This window comes from Salmo salar, chromosome 13, assembly GCF_965601325.2.
Source record: "Salmo salar chromosome 13, fSalSal1, whole genome shotgun sequence".
In the NCBI taxonomy this organism is placed as follows: Eukaryota; Metazoa; Chordata; class Actinopteri; order Salmoniformes; family Salmonidae; genus Salmo; species Salmo salar.
This window is the reverse complement of record NC_138303.1, coordinates 58656141-58677078: the sequence shown is the minus strand read 5'-3', so window position 1 is coordinate 58677078 and position 20938 is coordinate 58656141. Positions and strand designations below refer to the sequence as shown.

Sequence of the window (20938 nt, the reverse complement as noted above, 5' to 3'; positions counted from 1 at the left end):
GGGGATTCGTTTTTGCAACCTTCTGGTTGCTAGTCCAATGCTCTAACCACCTGCTTTACATTGCACTCCACGAAGAGCCTGCATGGCAGGCTGACTACCTGTTACGTGAGGGTAGCAAGAAGCCAAGGTAAGTTGCTAGCTAGCATTAAACTTATCTTATAAAAAACTATCAATCTTAACGTAATCACTAGTTAACTACACATGGTTGATGATATTACTAGTTTATCTAACGTGTCCTGCGTTGCATATAATCGATGCGGTGCCTGTTAATTTCTCATCGAATCGCAGCCTACTTCAACAAACGGGTGATGATTTGACAAGCGCATTTGCGAAAAAAGCACTGTCGTTGCACCAATGTACCTAACCATAAACATCAATGCCTTTCTTTAAAATCAATACATAAGTATATATTTTTAAACCTGCATATTTAGTTAATATTGCCTGCTAACATGAAATTGTGTCACTGCTCTTGCGTTCATTGCCTGGCTCGTTGCGAACTAATTTGCCAGAATTTTACGTAATTATGACCTACCATTGAAGGTTGTGCAATGTAAAAGGAATATTTAGACTTAGGGATGCCACCCGTTAGATAAAATATGGACCGGTTCCGTATTTCACTGAAAGAAAAAACGTTTTGTTTTCGAGATGATAGTTCCGGATTCGACCATATTAATGACCTAAGGCTTGTATTTCTGTGTGTTTATTATATTATAATTAAGTCTATGATTTGATATAGCAGTCTGACTGAGCAGTGGTAGGCACCAGCAGGCTCGTAAGCATTCATTCAAACAGCACTTTCGTGCGTTTTGCCAGCAGCTCTTCGCAATGCATTGCTCTGTTTATGACTTCAAGCCTGTCAACTCCCAAGATTAGGCTGGTGTAACCGATGTCAAATGGCTAGCGTTTCAAACGTCACTCGCTCTGAGACTTGGAGTAGTTGTTCCCCTTGCTCTACATGGATAACGCTGCTTCGAGGGTGGCTGTTGTCGATGTGTTCCTGGTTCGAGCCCAGGTAGGAGCGAGGAGAGGGACGGAAGCTATACTGTTCCACTGGCAATACTAAAGTGCCTGTAAGAACATCCAATAGTCAAAGGTATATAAAATACAAATCGTAGAGAGAGAAATAGTCCTATAATTCCTATAATAACTACAACCTAAAACTTCTTACCTGGGAATATTGAAGACTGATGTTAAAAGGAACCACCAGCTTTCATACGTTCCCATGTTCTGAGCAAGGCACTTAAACGTTAGCTTTCTTACATGGCACACATTGCACTTTTACTTTCTTCTCCAACACTTTGTTTTTGCACAATTTAAACCAAATTGAACATGTTTCATTATTTATTTGAGGCTAAATTGATTTTATTGATGTATTATATTAACTTAAAATAAGTATTCCTTCAGTATTGTTGTAATTGTCATTATTACAAATAAAAAATAAAAGATCGGCCGATGAATCGGTATCGGCTTTTTCTGGTCCTCCAATAATCGGTATCGGCGCCGAAAAATCATAATCGGTCGGCCTCTAGAGGAAACAGGTACAAAAGTATCTATATCCACAGTAAAACGAGTCTTATATCGACAACCTGAAAGGCCGCTCAGCAAGGAAGAAGCCACTGCTCCAAAACGGCCATAAAAAAGCCAGACTACGGTTTGCAACTGTACATGGGGACAAAGATCGTACTTTTTGGAGAAATTTCCTCTGGTCTGATGAAACAAAAATAGAACTGTTTGGCCATAATGACCATTGTTATGTTTGGAGCAAAAAGGGGCGCGCTTGCAAGCCGAAGAACACCATCCCAACTGTGAAGCACGGGGGTGGCAGCATCATGTTGTGGGGGTGCTTTGCTGCAGGAGGGACTGGTGCACTTCACAAAATAGATGGCATCATGAGGCAGGAAAATTATATGGATATATTGAAGCAACAGCTCAAGACATCAGTCAGGAAGTTAAAGCTTGGTCGCAAATTAGTCTTCCAAATGGACAATGACCCAAGCATGCTTCCAAAGTTGTGGCAAAATGGCTTAAGGACAACAAAGTCAAGGTATTGGAGTGGCCATCACAACGCCCTGACCTCAATCCTATAGAAAATGTTTGGGCAGAACTGAAAATGCATGTGCAAGCGAGGCCTACAAATCTGATTCAGTCACACCAACTCTGTCAGGAAGAATGGGTCAAAATTCACCCAACATATTGTGGGAACCTTGTGGAACATTTGACCCAAGTTAAACAATTTAAAGGCAATGCTACCAAATACTAATTGAGTGTATGTAAACTTCTGACCCACTGGGAATGTGATGAAAGAAATAAAAGCTGGTATAAATCAGTCTCTCTACTATTATTCTTCATATTCTTAAAATAAAGTGGTGATCCTAACTGACATAAGACCGGGAATTTTTATTAGGATTACATTTCAAAATGATTTTAAAACAATTTAAATATAATACACAGAAATGTTGTGGGATTACAGTAGATGAAGAATCCATATTTTTTAGATTGATTATTTATTGGTTTATTACGTCAGTATATTATGTATGTTTGTAATAGTGTGTTATATGTGAAAATGTGTTCGTATATAAATTGTATTTTAATATTTAAGGACTCTTGGAAGATTAGTCCAAATGGGGACTAAAAGAGATCCAAATAAAATCTAAAATCTAAAAAATTAGGAATTATGAAAAACTGAGTTTAAATGTATTTGGTAAAGGTGTATGTAAACTTCCGACTTCAACTGTATGTAGTTATGTCCTTGAACTGTTCTTCTCTATAAATGTTCTGTGTTATGTCAAGTTTCTCACCAACACCTAGTCAGTCAACTACCTGTGATAGATATCTCTTTCTTTCTACCAAAGTTCCAGCAATCTGATTCTATAAATTCCATATTTTATGATGTCAAACATCACTGTGACAGCACACGCCAACAAACCTGGTTACCATTACCATATGTATAGAATGTACAGTGATGTACCATTTGATCTATTCCACAACTTCCGTGTGACCTCATGCCAAGTTTATACATGATGGCCAGCAGTTTGCAATCATGTCTACCATATGGCATTTCAGCAGGACAATCACAAAGTAATACAATCGTAATGATGATTACAATTATGACCTAAAGATAAAATTACCAACAACACATGTTTTGATTCAATATCTATATAAAGTTTATACATGTTAATGCAACTCATTTACCATTTGGGGTTTTGTATATTTTAAATTGTATTTATTCTTTATTTAACCAGTGAAGTCACATTGAGATTTACATCTCTTTTTCAAGTGAGGCCAAGAGAGCAGCATACATATAGTTACACACACATGAGCCTCAACACATCACAACATATAAGATAACAATTAATGGAAGTTAAAACAGTGCAAAGAGCATAAAATCATGTTTCGTAGCGGTGAATAGCTAAAGGCGCATTTTACTCAAAAACCACCCTCAATTGGCACCCGACCCATCAGTCCACAGCCGGTACATCCCCAAAACACAGCACGCGCCAGCAACCCAGCCCCAAGACGATGCATTTATCATGACACCAATTGTTCTCTGAGAGCACCACTCCCTGAAAACCAGTTCACAGACATGGACAACCCTCCTGGTGTGGAACGGAGGTTAAACAGAGCACGCCGTGATCTGTTTCACCTGTTCCTGTGATTTTCTCCACCCCCTCCAGGTGTCGCTTATTTTCCCCAGTGTATTTATCCCTGTGTTTCCTGTCTCTCTGTGCCAGTTCATCTTGTATGTTAGTCAAGTCAACCAGCGTGTTTTTCCCGTACTCCTTTTGCTATTCTCTTTTTGATATTCTTCCCGGTTTTGACCCCTGCCTGACTCTGTACTACTTTCCCGCCTGCCGGATCATCCTGCCTGCCCTGACCTTGAGTCTGCCTGCCCTTCGGAACCTTTTGGACTCTAAACTGGTTTTGACCCTTTTGCCTGTCCACGACCATTCTCTTACCCTCCCCTATTGGATTAATAAATATTGTAAGACTCCAACCATCTGCCTCCTGTGTCTGCATCTGGGTCTCGCCTTGTGTCTTGATACCTCCAGGGCCACACCAATGAAGAAAATACCCAAAGACAATGTCCAAGCAAAATGCTCATTAAAAACATGTGCAATCTGTGGTCAACATCCATCCAATCTGTGATTTAAAGTCATCAAATCAGAATAAAATGATCAACTTTCAAGTCCTTTTGCTAAAAGTTTTAAGTTAGAGTAATAGTAGAACACCATACTCTGTCACACCTTGCAAGACAGATGGAGGTACAATAATGGAGTGCTTTTGTCCTCGCTGATGATTTCACCATGGAGACAAATCCCATTTTAACAGATGAAAAACCCAGTTTGCCAGACATTTATTTGTGGCTCTATCCCATATAGGGAGAGCTGTATAAAACAGCACACTGACATGTGAGGCTTTTCTCTTACTCCCTGTGACTGTTAATAAGAGCTCAAAATAGCTCCACTTCTGCCACCGCCGAACAATGTTTAATTTGAAAATACCTCCAGCTACGGAATAAAATAGGAGGACGAGTGTAATTTCCTTTCATAGATATGTTCATATTTGGAGGTTATTTTTGCAAAGTCCCACTGTGGTTTTATGATGTAATCCTCTTTTCATCCACCTTAGGCAGTACATTGTAAATGTTTTCCTTTTTTGCTAGATATCAGATATTCGTTTTCTCCCAGTATATTTTGAAATGTCCTTTGATACCGTAGCATGGGTTTTTATGCGAATTGATTTTTTCATGACTCATAATATATGTTTAATATAAATGTTTCAGCCATCCACATTATCTTACTAGTACCCTTCACGTTTAAACTTCCTATACAGTACAAACAGTCTTTGAGAACTGTTTTTAAAGGCATCGCATACTGTGTCCTTGGGTTGCTCAAACTACAGTTGGCAAGTTTGTTCTCTGTTTTGAAGTCCGAGCAGAGCTCTGGAACAAGGAACTGTGGGAGTGGAGGTGTGCATTTATCTATTTTTGTCGCCGGCCTTGGATAGAGGTATCAGCACAGACAAAGTCTAATGATACAGCGGACCATCTGGCCCTCTATGAAAAAGTATATTTTGGCTACAACAAAGACGCAGCCACGTACAGTATTTATCGCTCATGAATGAATCCTGGTAAGGTAACTTATTTTTGAAAATATGGCATTCTTATGGATAGTTTAAAGCCCTATAATTTAAAGCACAGTCAACTCCAGCTGCAATAAAGAACCCTACTACATAACTCCCTGTCTAATTAGTTGAGGGTAAAACCATATGAATTGAATCACTTTTTGACAGCCTCTCTTTTGATTTAAACAAAACTTTCCGTACACGTTCGCCGATGGAATAAGTAGTCAGAAATGACTTTTTGGAATGCTTAAACATTCAGGACATAAGAGGTGATCAAAGTTGACCTATTTTGCATACCCCACCATACCATGAGACGTCCGTGTCATCAAAAGATAAACAGTTGAGTTTGATATTATAAAATAGTTTGACAGGGTTGTCAAACTATTTTATAATTGATAGAAAAATATATATTGAATAAAATTCATGACTTTTTTTTACGATTAACGTCATCAAAATTTTGAAAACTACATTTTTTCCCTCCATATTCGCATATGTTGTAGCTTAGACACTACTTTACATGATCTGAGGTTTTTGTGTTGTTCCCTCCATTGGTTGAGACACAACATGCTCTTGAATACAGGGTGGGCGTCATTTCAATAATATAAATATAATTAGTAGAATGGACCCATAGGATAGAATAGAATAAAACTTTATTGTCCATCCAGGATGGACATTTTTCTTTGGCATCACCTTACATTAAAAGGATCACATACATTCTCACAACACACACATTTAGACCAGTCAGTCCATCATACTGCATACACTAAAAACATAGAAGACATTGATACATTCACTCACAACTGATCGCTGTCCCAACTGCACTGGACAGGTAAGTACATATACAGATACAATTTATGTTACATGTAGCATTCCAACAGCACAAGGAACTAATTGATGTTTGAACACATTCTTCTTGGCCATGGGCAACGACAGCCATTGCCTTATTTTTGGTTGCCTTGTTGAACAGACTGCTCAAATGTGCCTGTGGTCTACCAGTTACTTTGCTGGCTGTGTTTACTATTCTAGTCAGTTTGCTTTTGCTCCTCACGCTCAGATTACCATATCAGACTGTCATATTGAACGTGAGGATGCTCTCCATCAACCTGCTGTACACCCTCTCCAGAACATTCTGGCTGACCCCAAACCCCTTCAATTTCCTGATTAAAAACAGTCGCTGGCTTGCTTTATAAGAAATATAGTCTGCATTCTCTGTAAAACTCAGCTTGTTATTTGTGTCCCTAGGTATTTTAAACACTTTCAGACAGAGTGGTTGGGACATTGGCAAGTTATTGCCATTGATGATCAGCGCCTTTGTCCTTTCCACATTGATGTGGAGGGCACTTGAGCGGCACCATTCCTGAAGGTTGTTGATCTGTTTAAAATAGCTGTCCCTATCTGACATAGCATCTTTAAAAAAAGAGTCCCACCAGAGCCATGTCATCCACGTACTTGAAAAGGCTCACATTGTTTCCTTGGATCTTCATCTCAATAGTGTAGATAGAGAACAACAACGGTGAAAGGACACACCCCTGGGACACCCCTATGTTCAGGGTCAGTTCATCAGAGAGGGCCCCATTCATGAGGACCCTCTGTGGGCAGTCAGTGAAAAAGTCCTATATCCAACCTGCGAGGCCTCCATTGACATTCAGGTCCAGTAGTCGGTTTAGCAGTGTGTGTACTTGCATTGTATTTGAAGCTGAACTAAAATCAATAAATTAAATGTGTGCATATCATTTTGCATGTTGAAGGTGACTAGCCACCATGTTCACCAAGGTCAGGGTAGCATCCTCAGTCCAGTTGATCTGCTATGGACAGGGTAAGGTGCTTACTGACAACCCTTTCCATGGTCAAAATAACTTTCGACCTGTGGCACTCACGCCCCGTGAGTGCCACAGGTCGAAAGTTATTTTGTGATTTGGCCCCTGACTTCTTAGGCACTGGTACAATGATTGACACGTTCCAGGAGTTTGGCACTGTACAGGTGCTCAGCAGGAGTTGAAACATTCGTGTGAAGACTCCCTTGAGCTGGTTGGCGCAGACCTTCAGTACTTTGCCACGTAGTCCGTCTGGGCCCGGTGCTTTGTGTGGCTTAATATGTGACAAGCATGAGGCCACCTCGTTCTCTGTTATCTGGACAGGAGAGGATTTGGGGATGCTCTCATATTTGTTTAAATTAGTCTTTTAAATCGACAGTGTTAAATCTTCCAGAAAAACAGTTAAGGTCATTTACAAAGGATGAACAGTATGCAATTTTATTGTTTTCTATTTTCCTTTCTCTTGCCATCATTGCATTAAGCCATTCCCATGCTTGGCAATCCACTTTATCCTTGAAGTCCTTTAGCGTTCCACATTATTGACCTGAATTCATTTTCTTTCTCCTTTACAGCATCAGTATCTCCTTTCAGGAAGGCAAACTTCCTTTCATTGAGGCACATTTTTAAGTCCTTAGACACCCAGGGCTTGTTGTTGGGATATACTCTTACAGTTTGTTTGTTAATGGCAGTATACTCACAGAACTAGATGTATGATGTGATGCTGTCTGTCAACTCGTGGGGATCCCTGCACGAGTCAAAGTACGCCTCTCAGTCTGTGACGTCAAAGCAGTCCTTAAGCTCCTCCCTGCTCTCCTCTGTCCATACTTGAATGGATTTCTCTACATGTTTTTCACGTTTCACCTGCATCTCGGTAGGAGATGGATAACGTTATAGTCTGATTTCCCGATGGATGCTCTGCACACTGCCTTGTATGCGTCATCTACGTTGCCATAACACTGGTCCAGGATGCGAGTTGAGCGAGTTGGACAGGTGACATACTGTTTCAGAGTGGAGAGGTGCGCAGAGAGGGAGAGCATTTTAAAATCCCCAAGCACAAATACTGTCTGGTCAGCTGATCATGAAAGCGTAGCATTGAAACAGTCTGTAATCCTATCAGCAGCTTCCTTATTGTTAGATCCAGGCACATAGACCAGAATAATGGTAATCTGTCCAAACTCACGTGGTAGACAGACCGGCCTGAATGACACAACTAGAATCTCATAGTCTTTGGTGCACACTTATTCAATCACATTACACTGCGTGGCCCAAGTATTATCTACAAAGACACATAGCCCCGGGCCTATTAATTTATGTGATGTTTTGTCTCGATCTGCTCTAATAACAGTGTATCCATCCATTTTCACATCAATATTGTCCTGCTTGAGCCATGTTTCTGTAAAGCATATTAAGTTACTTCTCCTAAATTCCTCTTGAAATGTAGCCCTTGTCGTTAACTCATCCTGTTAATTTTTTAGTGACTGCACATTTGACAGGGTGATCACCAGGAGCAGGTGACGGCTTCCCCGCCTCCGTAGTCTGTTCCTAACATCACCTCTTGAGCCTCTTTCTTCTTACTTCCTCTTTTTGACTTTGTAGAACATCCATCAGGCAAGGCAATTTAGACCCCTGCAATTTAGCTGGTACACCGTTGACATTTAAATTGAATTGCCATTTTTACTTCTAATTACTGCCACAAAGTTGGCCGCCAGTCCACCCATCGTCAAATGTCAACTTAAAATGGTCATGTCTATTCTATTATCTATATTTCTCAGGCTCCCGAGTGGCACAGCGGTCTAAGACACTGCATCTCAGTGCCAGAGGCATCACTACAGACCCTGGTTTGATTCCAGGCTGTATCACAACCGGCCGTGATTGGGAGTCCCATAGGGCTGTGTACAATTGGCCCAGCGTCGTCTGGGTTAGGGTTTGGCCGGGGTAGGCCGTCATTGTAAATAGGAATTTGTTCTTATCTGACTTGCCTAGTTAAAGGTTCATAAATAAATACATTTCAATAGCTTTCCTATGGAAGACTGACAGTATAATTTAAAACAACAGATATTCAAATTCAAGGTAACACTCACTGATGTGTGGATCTCTAACCATTTCTGTGGTACCATTTAAAAGTCAAAATGTCTATTTTATTTCAATTTTAGTCAATTTATCAGCCAAATCATGACACCCACCCTGCACTTAAGAGCAGCGTGGGAGTCAGATAATGTAAAATAGGGTCTAAGCTATAACATATGTGAATATACTTTTTTTATGTGAATTTCCACATTTTTTGATAATTCACGTTTAAGGTTTAAGCAAATTACTATTTTAATTGCATTTTTTGGGGGTAAGAAATTGTAAAACAGTTTGACAACCCTGTTTGTACACTATTAAATTATATCAATCTCAACCTTTAATTTTTCCAGTGATGAAGACATGAATGTCTCATGGTATGGGGGTATCATTTTAAGCTTGGAAAAGAGACCCTTAAACCCAGACCTGGACCACACACCCACTCCACTGAATAGCGGGATAGTGATTGCTTGCAGTTAGCCACTGATTCCTTCCAAACCACTCATTGTTGAATTTGCGATTTCCAACTTGTTGTGTAATGTTTATGTCCAATGGCAGATTAGCAGCGATATGTTTTATCTATAATTTCTTTTCAATATTTGTCTTCATATGACAGGGATTGAAAAGGATTTGCCAGCAGGTTGTTGACTTGATTCATGATGATGACTGCTGGGTACAGTGGCTTGCGAAAGTATCCATCCACCATTTTTACTATTTTGTTGCCTTACATCCTGGAATTAAAATAGATTTTTGGGGGTTTGTATCATTTCATTTACACAACATGCCTACCACTATGAAGATGCAAAATCGTTTTTTTATTGTGAAAAACAAAATGAAAATGTGAGCGTGCATAACTATTTACCCCCCCCAAAGTCAATACTTTGTAGAGCCACCTTTTGCAGCAATTACAGCTGCAAGTCTCTTGGGGTATGTCTCTATATGCTTGGCACATCTAGCCACTGGGATTTTTGCCCATTCTTCAAGGCAAAACTGCTCCAGCTCCTTCAAGTTGGATGGGTTCCGCTGGTGTACAGCAATCTTTAAGTCGTACCACAGATTCTCAATTGGATTGAGGTCTGGGCTTTGACTAGGCCATTCCAAGATATGTAAATGTTTCCCCTTAAACCACTCGAGTGTTGGTTTAGCAGTATGCTTAGGGTCATTGTACTGCTGGAAGGTGAACCTCCGTCCCAGTCTCAAATCGCTGGAAGACTGAAACAGGTTCCCTCAAGAATTTCCCTGTATTTAGCACCATTATTCCTTCAATTCTGACCAGTTTCCCAGTCCCTGCCGATGTAAAACATCCCCACAGCATGATGCTGCCACCACCTTGTGTCACAGTGGGGATGATGTTCTCGGGGTGATGAGAGGTGTTGGATTTGCGCCAGACATAGCGTTTTCCTTGATGGCCAAAAAGCTCTCATCACCCCGAGTACCTTCTTCCATATGTTTGGAGACTTTCCCACATGCCTTTTGGCAAACACCAAACATGTTTGCTTATTGTTTTCTTAAGCAATGGCTTTTTCTGACCACTCTTCCTTAAAGCCCAGCTGTGTGGAGTGTATGGCTTAAAGTGGTCCTATGGACAGATACTCCAATCTCCGCTATGGAGCGTTGCAGCTCCTTCAGGGTAGTCTTTGGTCTCTTTGTTGCCTCTGATTAATGTCCTCCTTGCCTGGTCCATGAGTTTTGGTGGGCAGCCCTCTCTTGGCAGGTTTGTTGTGGTGCCATATTCTTTACATTTTTTAATAATGGATTTAATGGTGCTCCGTGGGATGTAATAAAATATTTTTTATTAATCCTTGTCCCTGACCTGTTTGTGGATCTCCTTGGTCTTCATGGTGCCGTTTGCTTGGTGGTGGTGCCCCTTGCTTAGTGGTGTTGCAGACTCTGGGGCCTTACAGAACAGGTGCATATATACTGAGATCACGTAACAGATCATGTGACACTTAAATTGCACACAGGTGGACATTATTTAACTAATTATGTGACTTCTGAAGGTAATTGGTTGCAACAGATCGTATTTAGGGGCTTCATAGCAAAGGGGGTGAATACATATGCACGCACCACTTTTCCGGTTTAATTCTTTTGAATCTTTTGAAACCAGTTATTTTTTTCATTTCACTTCACCAATTTGGACTATTTTGTGTTTGTCCATTACATTAAATAAAAAAAAAACATTTAAATCACAGGTTGTAATGCAATAAAATAGGAAAAACGCCAAGTGGGATGAATACTTTGGCAAGGCACTGTAAGATTTTGAAAGTATGATGTTGACATGATCAGTCCAATCAAAGCTACTGTATATTTATTGTGATTTGACATCATTTTATCTGTGGCCAATGACCTTGAGCCTTCTTGGATGCGCACTACTAATGTTAACTCTAGGGCAGCACCCAAGGGGCTTGAATTTTTTAGATCTACCAGTAGATTTTACGGTGGCTGTCCCACCACCACAGAAAGCACTAAGCTAGGCTGAAACACCTGCATTTAGGTGCTGCCTTACTCAAGAAAGCAACAAAGAAACCAAGTTTGTACGCGGCTTTATTAACTAAATTATCTTATTTTTTTAACAGGTGGGGCTCAAAACAACGGGTCGCCACTGAACAGCCTATAAGGAGGAGGTCAGAGACCTGGCAGTGTTGTGTCAGGAAAACAACCTTCTCCCTTAACGCCAGGAAGACAAAGGAGCTGATCGTGGGCTACAGGAAACAGAGGGCCAAGCACGCCCCATTCACATCAACAAGGCTGTAGTGGAGCAGGTTGAGAGCTTCATGTTCCTAGGTGTCAACATCACTAAGGATCTATCATGGTTCAAACACACAAAAACAGTTGTGAAGAAGGCACGAAAATGCCTATCCCCCTCAGGAGACTGAAAAGATTTGGCATGGGTCCTCAGATCCTCCAAAAGTTCTACAGCTTCACCATTTAGAGCATTTTGACTGGTTGCATCACCCCTTGGTAAGGAAACTGCCTGGCATCCAACCGTAAGGCGTTACAGAGGGAAGTGTGTACACCCCAGTACATCACTGTGGCCAAGCTCTCTGCCATCCAGGACCTCTGTACTAGAGGTCCATTCAACAAGCCTTCTGTTTGCGAACGCTCACGGTGAGCAATGTTCGTTTTCAACAGAGTTTGTTGAATGTTTTCAGTTCTGTTGGTTCTTGGCAAAGTTGAAATGGATGCGGCAAGAAGAGCAGCTGTGCTTCCTGCAGCTGGAGCAATTGTGGATTGTATTGTGTGTCTCCTGACCCCTCCTGTCTCAGCCTCCAGTATTTATGCTGCAGTAGTTTATGTGTCGGGGGGCTAGGGTCAGTCTGTCACATCTGGAGTATTTCTCTTGTCTTTTCCGGTGTCCTGTGTGAATTTAAATATGCTCTCTCTAATTCTCTCTCTCTTTCTTTCTTTCTCTCTCTCGGAGGACCCGAGCCCTAGGACCATGCCTCAGGACTACCTGGCTTGATGACTCCTTGCTGTCCCCAGTTCACCTGGCCGTGCTGCTGCTCCAGTTCCAACTGTTCTGCCTGCAGCTATTGAACCCTGACCTGTTCACCGGACGTGCTACCTGTCCCAGACCTGTTGTCCCAGACCTGCTGGAACCCTGACCTATTCACCGGACGTGCTACCTGTCACAGACCTGCTGTTTTCAACTCTCTAGAGACAGCAGGAGCGGTAGAGATACTCTCAAAAATCGGCTATGAAAAAGCCAACTGACACTTACTCTTGTGTTACTGACTTGTTGCACCCTCGACAACTACTATGATTATTATTATTTGACAATGCTGGTCATTTATGAACATTTGAACATCTAGGCCATGTGCTGTTATAATCTCCACTCGGCACAGCCAGAAGAGGACTGGCCACCCCTCATAGCCTGGTTCCTCTCTAGGTTTCTTCCTAGGTTTTGGCCTTTTTAGGGAGTTTTTTCTAGCCACCGTGCTTCTACACCTGCATTGCTTGCTGTTTGGGGGTTTTAGGCTGGGTTTCTGTACAGCACTTTGAGATATCAGCTGATGTAAGAAGGGCTATATAAATACATTTGATTTGATTTGATTTGATATTGAAGCACTGCTTTCCCTACTAGCAGACGCTATTGATGGCATTTAAATGAGTCTGTGAGAATATTGAATTATGTGGAGGAGGTGATCCCCTTTTAGGCTCACTTTCAGATGCGTCGGGAGACCTTCCAGGTAATTTGCAATACATTTGCATATTGTATTTTGTATCAGATGTATTATTTATGATTTGTGCTTACTCCTCTTTAATAATGTCTGAACAATGTCTGATTTCCTGAATAAAGTCAATCATAATACAAAAGAGCCCAGCCTCAATGATCTAGCTAGCTAGCCAACCACAGCTTTGCAGTTTCCATTCACGTTGTGTTAGGTCAGAAGAATTGTATATATGTTTAAAATATATGTCAATACATGATGTTTCAGTGTCCATAAAATGTACCAATAATTAATAAATTTAGTATCACCATTCTCTTAAGTTCTAACCTACTATTAAAGATACTCTGCACTGTAAACCTTTGTAAACTGCCTATCAATAGGCTACTGTCGCCATCTACTGGCAGGTTTTGCATTGCAATTGTGCAGTAATGCAACAACACCAATGAATAACCGATTACTCAATTGTTGAGTGTTCTCAGCTGAAAGACGGAGCTAACAGATTCTTATTTTGCTTTGTTCCAGATACTTTGTGAGGACCTGGTGTCTCATAGAGATAGACCCATCAAAAACAGGGTGTTGGCCTCCCTGTGGCTGATGGCCAACCAGCAAAGTTTCAGGGGAGTGGCGGACCGCTTTGATCAGGCAAAGGAACATTGCATCAGCACTTCATTCAAGTTGTCACAGCCCTCAACCAGCTGGTGCCTGACTATGTGAAGTGGACTTCTGTAGAGGAGCTGCAAGTGGTAAAGGCCGCGTTCGAGAGAAAGACGAGGTTCCCTTGGGTGATTGGGTTTATAGATGGCACCCATATGCCCATCAGGGGACCCTCCAACAACAGGGATGCCTACATAAACAGAAACTGCCATGCTAGCTTCCAACTCTAGGCAGTGTGCGACAGCCGGCTCATGTTTACAAACATCTAAAAAGGAATGCTGATTCTGTGCACGATTCCAGAGTGTAAAGGAACAGCGACCTCAAGGCCCACCTGGAGACCAACCCAATACCCGAGCCATACCATCTGCTCGGGGATTCTGTGTTACCCCTGAGAGAAACAAAAGCCAATCCTTTGCATGAACTGCCAACATTATTACGCATATTAATTGTTAATGATGGATATCAGGATTTTTTTTAAATACAGTTGAAGTCGGAAGTTTACATACACCTTAGCCAAATACATCTAAACTCAGTTTTCACAATTCCTGACATTTAATCCTAGTAAAAATTCCTTGTCTTTGGTCAGTTAGGATCACCACTTTATTTTAAGAATATGAAATGTCAGAATGATAGTAGAGAGAATGATTTCCTTTAGCTTTTATTTCTTTCATCACATTCCCTGTGGGCCAGAAGTTTACATACACTCAATTAGTATTTGGTAGCATTGCCTTTAAATTGTTTAACTTGGGTCAAACGTTTCGGGTAGCCTTCCACAAGCTTCCCACAATAAGTTGGGTGAATTTTGGCCCAGCTGGTGTAACTGAGTCAGGTTTGTAGGCCTCTTTGCTCACACATGCATTTTCAGTTCTGCCCACACATTTTCTATAGGATTGAGGCAGGGCTTTGTGATGGCCACTTCAATACCTTGACTTTGTTGTCCTTAAGCCATTTTGCCACAACTTTGGAAGTATTCTTGGAGTCATTGTCCATTTGGAAGACCCATTTGCGACCAAGCTTTAACTTCCTGACTGATGTCTTGAGATGTAGCTTCAATATATCCACATAATTTTCCTGCCTCATGATGCCATCTATTTTGTGAAGTGCACCAGTCCCTCCTGCAGCAAAGCACCCCCACAACAGGATGCTGCCATCCTGTGCTTCACGGTTGGGATGGTGTTCTTCGGCTTGCAAGCATCTCCTTTTTTTCTTCCAAACATAATAATGGTCATTATGGCCAAACAGTTCTATTTTTGTTTCATCAGACCAGAGGACATTTCTCCAAAAAGTATGATCTTTGTCCCCATGTTCAGTTGTAAACCGAAGTCTGGCTTTTTTATGGCGGTTTTGGAGCAGTGGCTTCTTCCTTGCTGAGCGGCCTTTCAGGTTATGTCGATATAGGACTCGTTTTACTGTGGATATAGATACTTTTGTACCTGTTTCCTCCAGCATCTTCACAAGGTCCTTCGCTGTTGTTCTAGGATTGATTTGCACTTTTCGGCACCAAAGTACATTCATCTCTAGGAGACAGAACGCGTCTCTTTCCTGAGCTGTATGAAGGCTGCGTGGTCCCATGGTGTTTCTACTTACGTACTGTTATTTGTACAGATGGATGTGGTACCTTCAGGCATTTAGAGGCACTGAGTTTGAAGATAGGCCTTGAAATACATCCACAGGTACACCTCCAATTGACTCAAATGATGTCAATTAGCCTAAATGACAATTTTCTGGAATTTTCCAAGCTGTTTAAAGGCACATACTACATGCCCTCCAAGACACCTACACCACCCGATGTCACAGGAAGGCCAAAAAGATAATCAAGGACAACAGCCACCCGAGCCACTGCCTGTTCACCCCGCTATCATCCAGAAGGTGAGGTCAGTACAGGTGCATCAAAGCCGGGATCGAGAGACTAAAAACAGCTTCTATCTCAAGGCCATCAGACTGTTAAACAGCCATCACTAACATTGAGTGGCTGCTGCCAACATACTGACTCAAATCTCTAGCCACTTTAATAATAAAAAATTGGATGTAATAAATTTATCACTAGTCAATTTAAACAATTTATATGTTTACATACCCTACATTACTCATCTCATATGCGTATGCTGTACTCTATACCATCTACTGTATCCTGCCTATGCCGATCGGCCATCGCTCATCCATATATTTATATGTAGGTATTTTTATTCATTCCTTTACACTTGTGTGTATAAGGTACTTGTTGTGAAATTATTAGATTACTTGTTAGATATTACTGCATGGTCGGAACTAGAAGCGCAAGCATTTCGCTACACTCACATTAACATCTGCTAACCATGTGTATGTGACCAACTGGTAGATTTTCAGATACTCAGCAAGATGGTCTGATTTCATTATTCCTGAAACAGGATACAAGTGGGAAATATAAAGATCCAGTCCATGATTTAAAAAATTGGAAGCCACTGACACAAAATGTAGAATTAGAATTAAAACGTTATTGTCGGACATTATTCATTCTAATCAGACAAGTTTTTTACATTGACGATACATTGGAGATAATATTAGGCAAGTACTGGAAACAATAGAACACCATGAAATATCTGGAAAACCAGGACTGCTATTCATAGCTGACTTTGAAAAGGCTTTTGATAAAGTATGACTGGAGTTTATATATAAATGGCTGGAACATTGCAATTTTGGAGAATCTCGTATAAAATGGGTTAAAATCATGTATAGTAACACTAGGTGTAAAATAGTAAATAATGGCTACTTCTCAGAAAGTTTTAAACTGTCAAGAGGAGTAAAACAAAGGATTCTACTATCGGCATATCTATTTATTATGGCCATCAAAATGTTAACTATTAAAATCAGATCTAACAATAATATCAAGAGTTTAGAAATCCAGGGGTTAAAAACAAAGGTGTCATTGTACGCTGATGATTCATGTTTTCTTTTAAATCCACAACTTGGATACCTCCACAACCTCAATTTTCTAAACTCTATGGATTACAACCAAATTATGATAAGTGTACTTACTAAATTACGTATTGGATCACTAAAAACTACAACTTTTACATCACCATGTAGTTTACCAATAAAATTGTCTGATGGTGATGTGGATATACTCGGTATACATATCCCAAAATAAATAAATATATCTCACTCCAATACATTTTAATAGAAAGTTTGCAAAATTAGATAAGCTCTTGCTACCATGGAAAAGTAAATACCTGTCTATTCGTGGAAATATCACCTTGATTAACTCTTTAGTCATATCCCAGTTTACCTATTTGCTTATGGTGTTGCCTACACCTAGCGAACAGTTTTTGAAATTATTTTTGAAAAAAATATTCAATTTTATTTGGAATGGCATGCCAGACAAAATTCAACAGGCCTATTTATATAATGAATATATCATGTTTCAGGGAAGACCCAGATGCGGACAGTGTCGAAGTAACAAAAGTTAATTACTAGAATAGGGGGCAGGCAAAACGACAGGTCAAGGGCAGGCAGAGGTCAGTAATCCGGGTCAGAGTCCAAAAGGTACAGAACGGCAGGCAGTCTTAGGGTCAGGGCAGGCAGGGGTCAATAATCCAGGGTGGTGTGACAAAATACAGAACAGCTGGCAGGCTCAGGGTCAGGGCAGGCAGAATGGTCAAAACCAGGAAAACTAGAAAACAGGAACTTTAGAAAAGAGTGGAACAAGGGGAAAAACACTGGTAGACTTAACGAACAAAACAAACTGGCAACAGACAAACAGAGAAAACAGGTATAAATACACTGGGGCTAATGGGGAAGATGGGCGACACTTGGAGGGGGTGGAGACAATCACAAAGACAGGTGAAACAGATCAGGGTGTGACAGAATATGAATTTGGAGGGCAGAAATTATTAAATATTAAAGCATTAGACCTCTCACTAAAGGCTTCAGTCATACAAAAGTTATACTTAAATCCAAACTGGTTCTCTAGCAAATTAGTAAGTATGTCTCACCCTATGTTCAAGAATGGCCTTTTTCCCTTTATTCAGATTACAGCCTCTCACTTTCAGTTATTTGTTAGTCCAAATATCGCTATTTTTAAAACAAGCGATAGAAAGTTGTTTGAAATTTAAATTTAATCCACCAGGAAAGACAGAACAAATAATACAACAAATATTGTGGTTAAACTCAAATATACTAATTGATTAAAAAAAGACAATTTTTGGAATAACAGAAAAAAGTATAATCTTCATAAATTAAATCATAAATAGGACTGGTGGAGTTATGTCACACATGCAGCTAACAAAAACATATGGAAATGTTTGCTCTACCCAAAATTACAACCAACTAATTGCAGCATTACTGCAAAAATGGAAGAGGGATGTGGGAGGGGGGAAAAGTAAGGAACTTGTCTGTTGGCCCTGCATTAAAGACCATAATTGGTTAAAGAAAATTGTGATAAATTAAAAAGTATACCAGATTCATTTAAGGACCAAAGAATTGACAGCCGTGCCATATAGATTGCAAAATAGTTGGGAAGAGATTTTTGATGTACCAATTCCATGGCACATGGTTTATGAACTGATACCAAAACGATGCCAGATTCAAAATATGTTGCTTGTTTTCGGTCACAGGGCAATTAGGTTGAATGTAAAGGAAAGTAATATTGAATTGCGTGTGGGCATTCCTTGTCAAGTTACTACATCTTTTTGGCAATGAGGGTAAAACTTGATCAGCATGTACAGGGCGATGTGCTAGCTAACTAAGAAACTGTGGAGGTAGTCAGTTAGCTAGCTAGCTTAATGAGCGATGAAGAGCAACCGCCGCTGGATGGCAACGCCAACGGTGACAATCAGCAGCAAGTGGAAATCACTAACGAGGATCAAGGACAAGTTGGCATATAGTGGCAATGTTTGGGACTATCACTGAGTTTGTGGAAGAAAACGAGGACTGGATGGAATAGGTGGAAAGGTTGGGACACTTTTTCTTGGCAAATGGAATTACAAATGAGGCTAAACAGCACTCTATTCTCTTGAGTGTGTGTGCGGCTTAAACCTACAAGCTAATGAGGAATTTGGCTACACCACGGAGACTGGGAGAAATTCCTTTTGTGGGTCTAGTTGCTCTCGTTCAGACTCACCACAATCCAAAGCCTTCAGTGATTGTCCAGAGGTTCAAATTCAACTGCCATTTTCGTGAAACAGGTCAGTTTGTTGCTAACTTTGTTGCTGAATTTACGTGATCTCTCTGAACATTGTGAGTTTGGATCTATGTTAGTTGGACATGCTCCATGACAGATTTGTCTGTGGCATTAATGAAGACAGCATAGAGCGCCATTTGCTGGGGGAAGCCAAACTAACTTTCAAGAGAGCATTGGAACTATCTCAAGGGATGGAGATGGCCTCTAGTAATGTAAAAAATATTCAAAAGTCCAACAGTGTAAGTTGTGCAGTGCATCAGGTGACAAAAGAGGTGGCAGGAAAAAGGGGAAAAGCAGTGGAATGTTTCAGATGTGGAGGAACACATTATGCAAACAACTGTAAGTTCAAGGATACTGTCTGTCACAATTGCAACAAAAAGGGACATTTAGCTGGGGTCCTAGGAGCAAGCCAGAGGATGGGCAGACTGGGCAGGTCAAGTTCACAGCAACGAAGTCAGAGTCAGCAGCGCACCACCTAGAGAGCACAGAGGAGGAAGAAGCGCATTGTTCCTACAACATGTTTAATGTGAGTGAGCTGCGCACAGAGCCTATCTATGCTACAGTGGACGTAGATGGGAAGCAGATGAAGATGGAGGTAGACACGGGGCCTCTGCCTCTGTTAACAGTGAGTATACCTACAAACAAATGTGGTGCTCAAAACAGGCTTCTTCCCTCACACCGGCAGGGATCAGACTGCGTACGAACCCGGGAGACCATACCATTGCTGGGGGCTCTGGAGGTGGACATTGCATACAACAGCCAGGAAGTGAGAGCACGGCTCCTGGTGGTAAAAGGGAATGGGCCTAGTTTACTAGGGCGTGACTGACTCACCAAAATACAGCTGAACTGGGGCGAGATAAAACATACAGGATTGACTGAGGATGTGATTCAAAAGTACCCTGAGATTTTCAAAGATGAACTGGGCACAATGCAGGGCACTGCAGTTAAGCTGTTCGTGGATCCTCAGGCCGAGCCTCGCTTTTTCAAGCCCAGGACAGTGCCTTACGCCATTAAAAAGAAAGTTGAGGATGTGTTGGAGCGACAGCAGGAAACAAACATCCTTACTCCCATTCAGTTCTCCCGCTGGGCAGCTCCAATCGTTCCCATTCTGAAAAGTGATGGCACGGGCGTATATGTGGGGACTACAAACTCACCATCAACAGGGCCTCTAAGCTGGATGCTTACCTGCCACCACGGGTGGAGGAACTGTTCGCAACGCTTGCTGGAGGCAAGATGTTTCAAAGCTTGACATGAGTCACGCCTACCAACAGCTCCTCCTGGATGAGAACTTAAAAGAGTATGTCACAGTCAACACGCACAAAGGCTTGTTCAGGTACAACCGCTTGGTTTTCGGAGTGGCATCCAGTCCAGCCATTTTCCAGAGGACAATAGACTATCTGCTGCAGGGGATCCCTCATGCAGCAGTGTACCTGGACGATATCCTGGTTACAGGAGAGATGGAGGAGGAGCACCTCCACCATTTGGATCAAATGTTAGAGAGATTCTCCAAGGCAGGGCTGCGCCTGAAGAGTAGCAAGTGCACATTCCAAGCACAGAGTGTGACATACCTAGGTCACAAGATCACAGCACAGGGTCTGTGTCCTGTGGAGGACAAAGTCAGGGCAATCAAGGATGCTCCAAATCCCAAGAATGTGTCCTAGCTCAGGTTGTTCCTGGACATGGTCAACTACTAATGTAAGTTCCTCACTGATCTGTTAACAGTGTTGGCTCCACTTTATCTGTTGCTCCACAAAGACTGTAAATGGAAGTGGGGGCCAGCTCAAGAGAAAGCGTTAAAGGAAGTGAAAGCACTACTACAATCAGCACAACTGCTGGTTCATTTTGACCAAGACAAAGAGATAATTCTGTCATGCGACGCCTCGCCCTATGGCGTCGGGGCAGTACTCTCTCATCAGATGGAGGATGGGTAAGAGAAACCCACTGGATTCACA

The 20938-nt window shown here is 41.3% G+C and overlaps 1 pseudogene; it reads left to right on the top strand.

Annotated features, from left to right (window-relative positions):
* Positions 1–18595: 18595 nt before the first annotated feature.
* On the top strand, positions 18596–19465 carry LOC145860004 (uncharacterized; annotated as a pseudogene).
* Positions 19466–20938: the final 1473 nt, after the last annotated feature.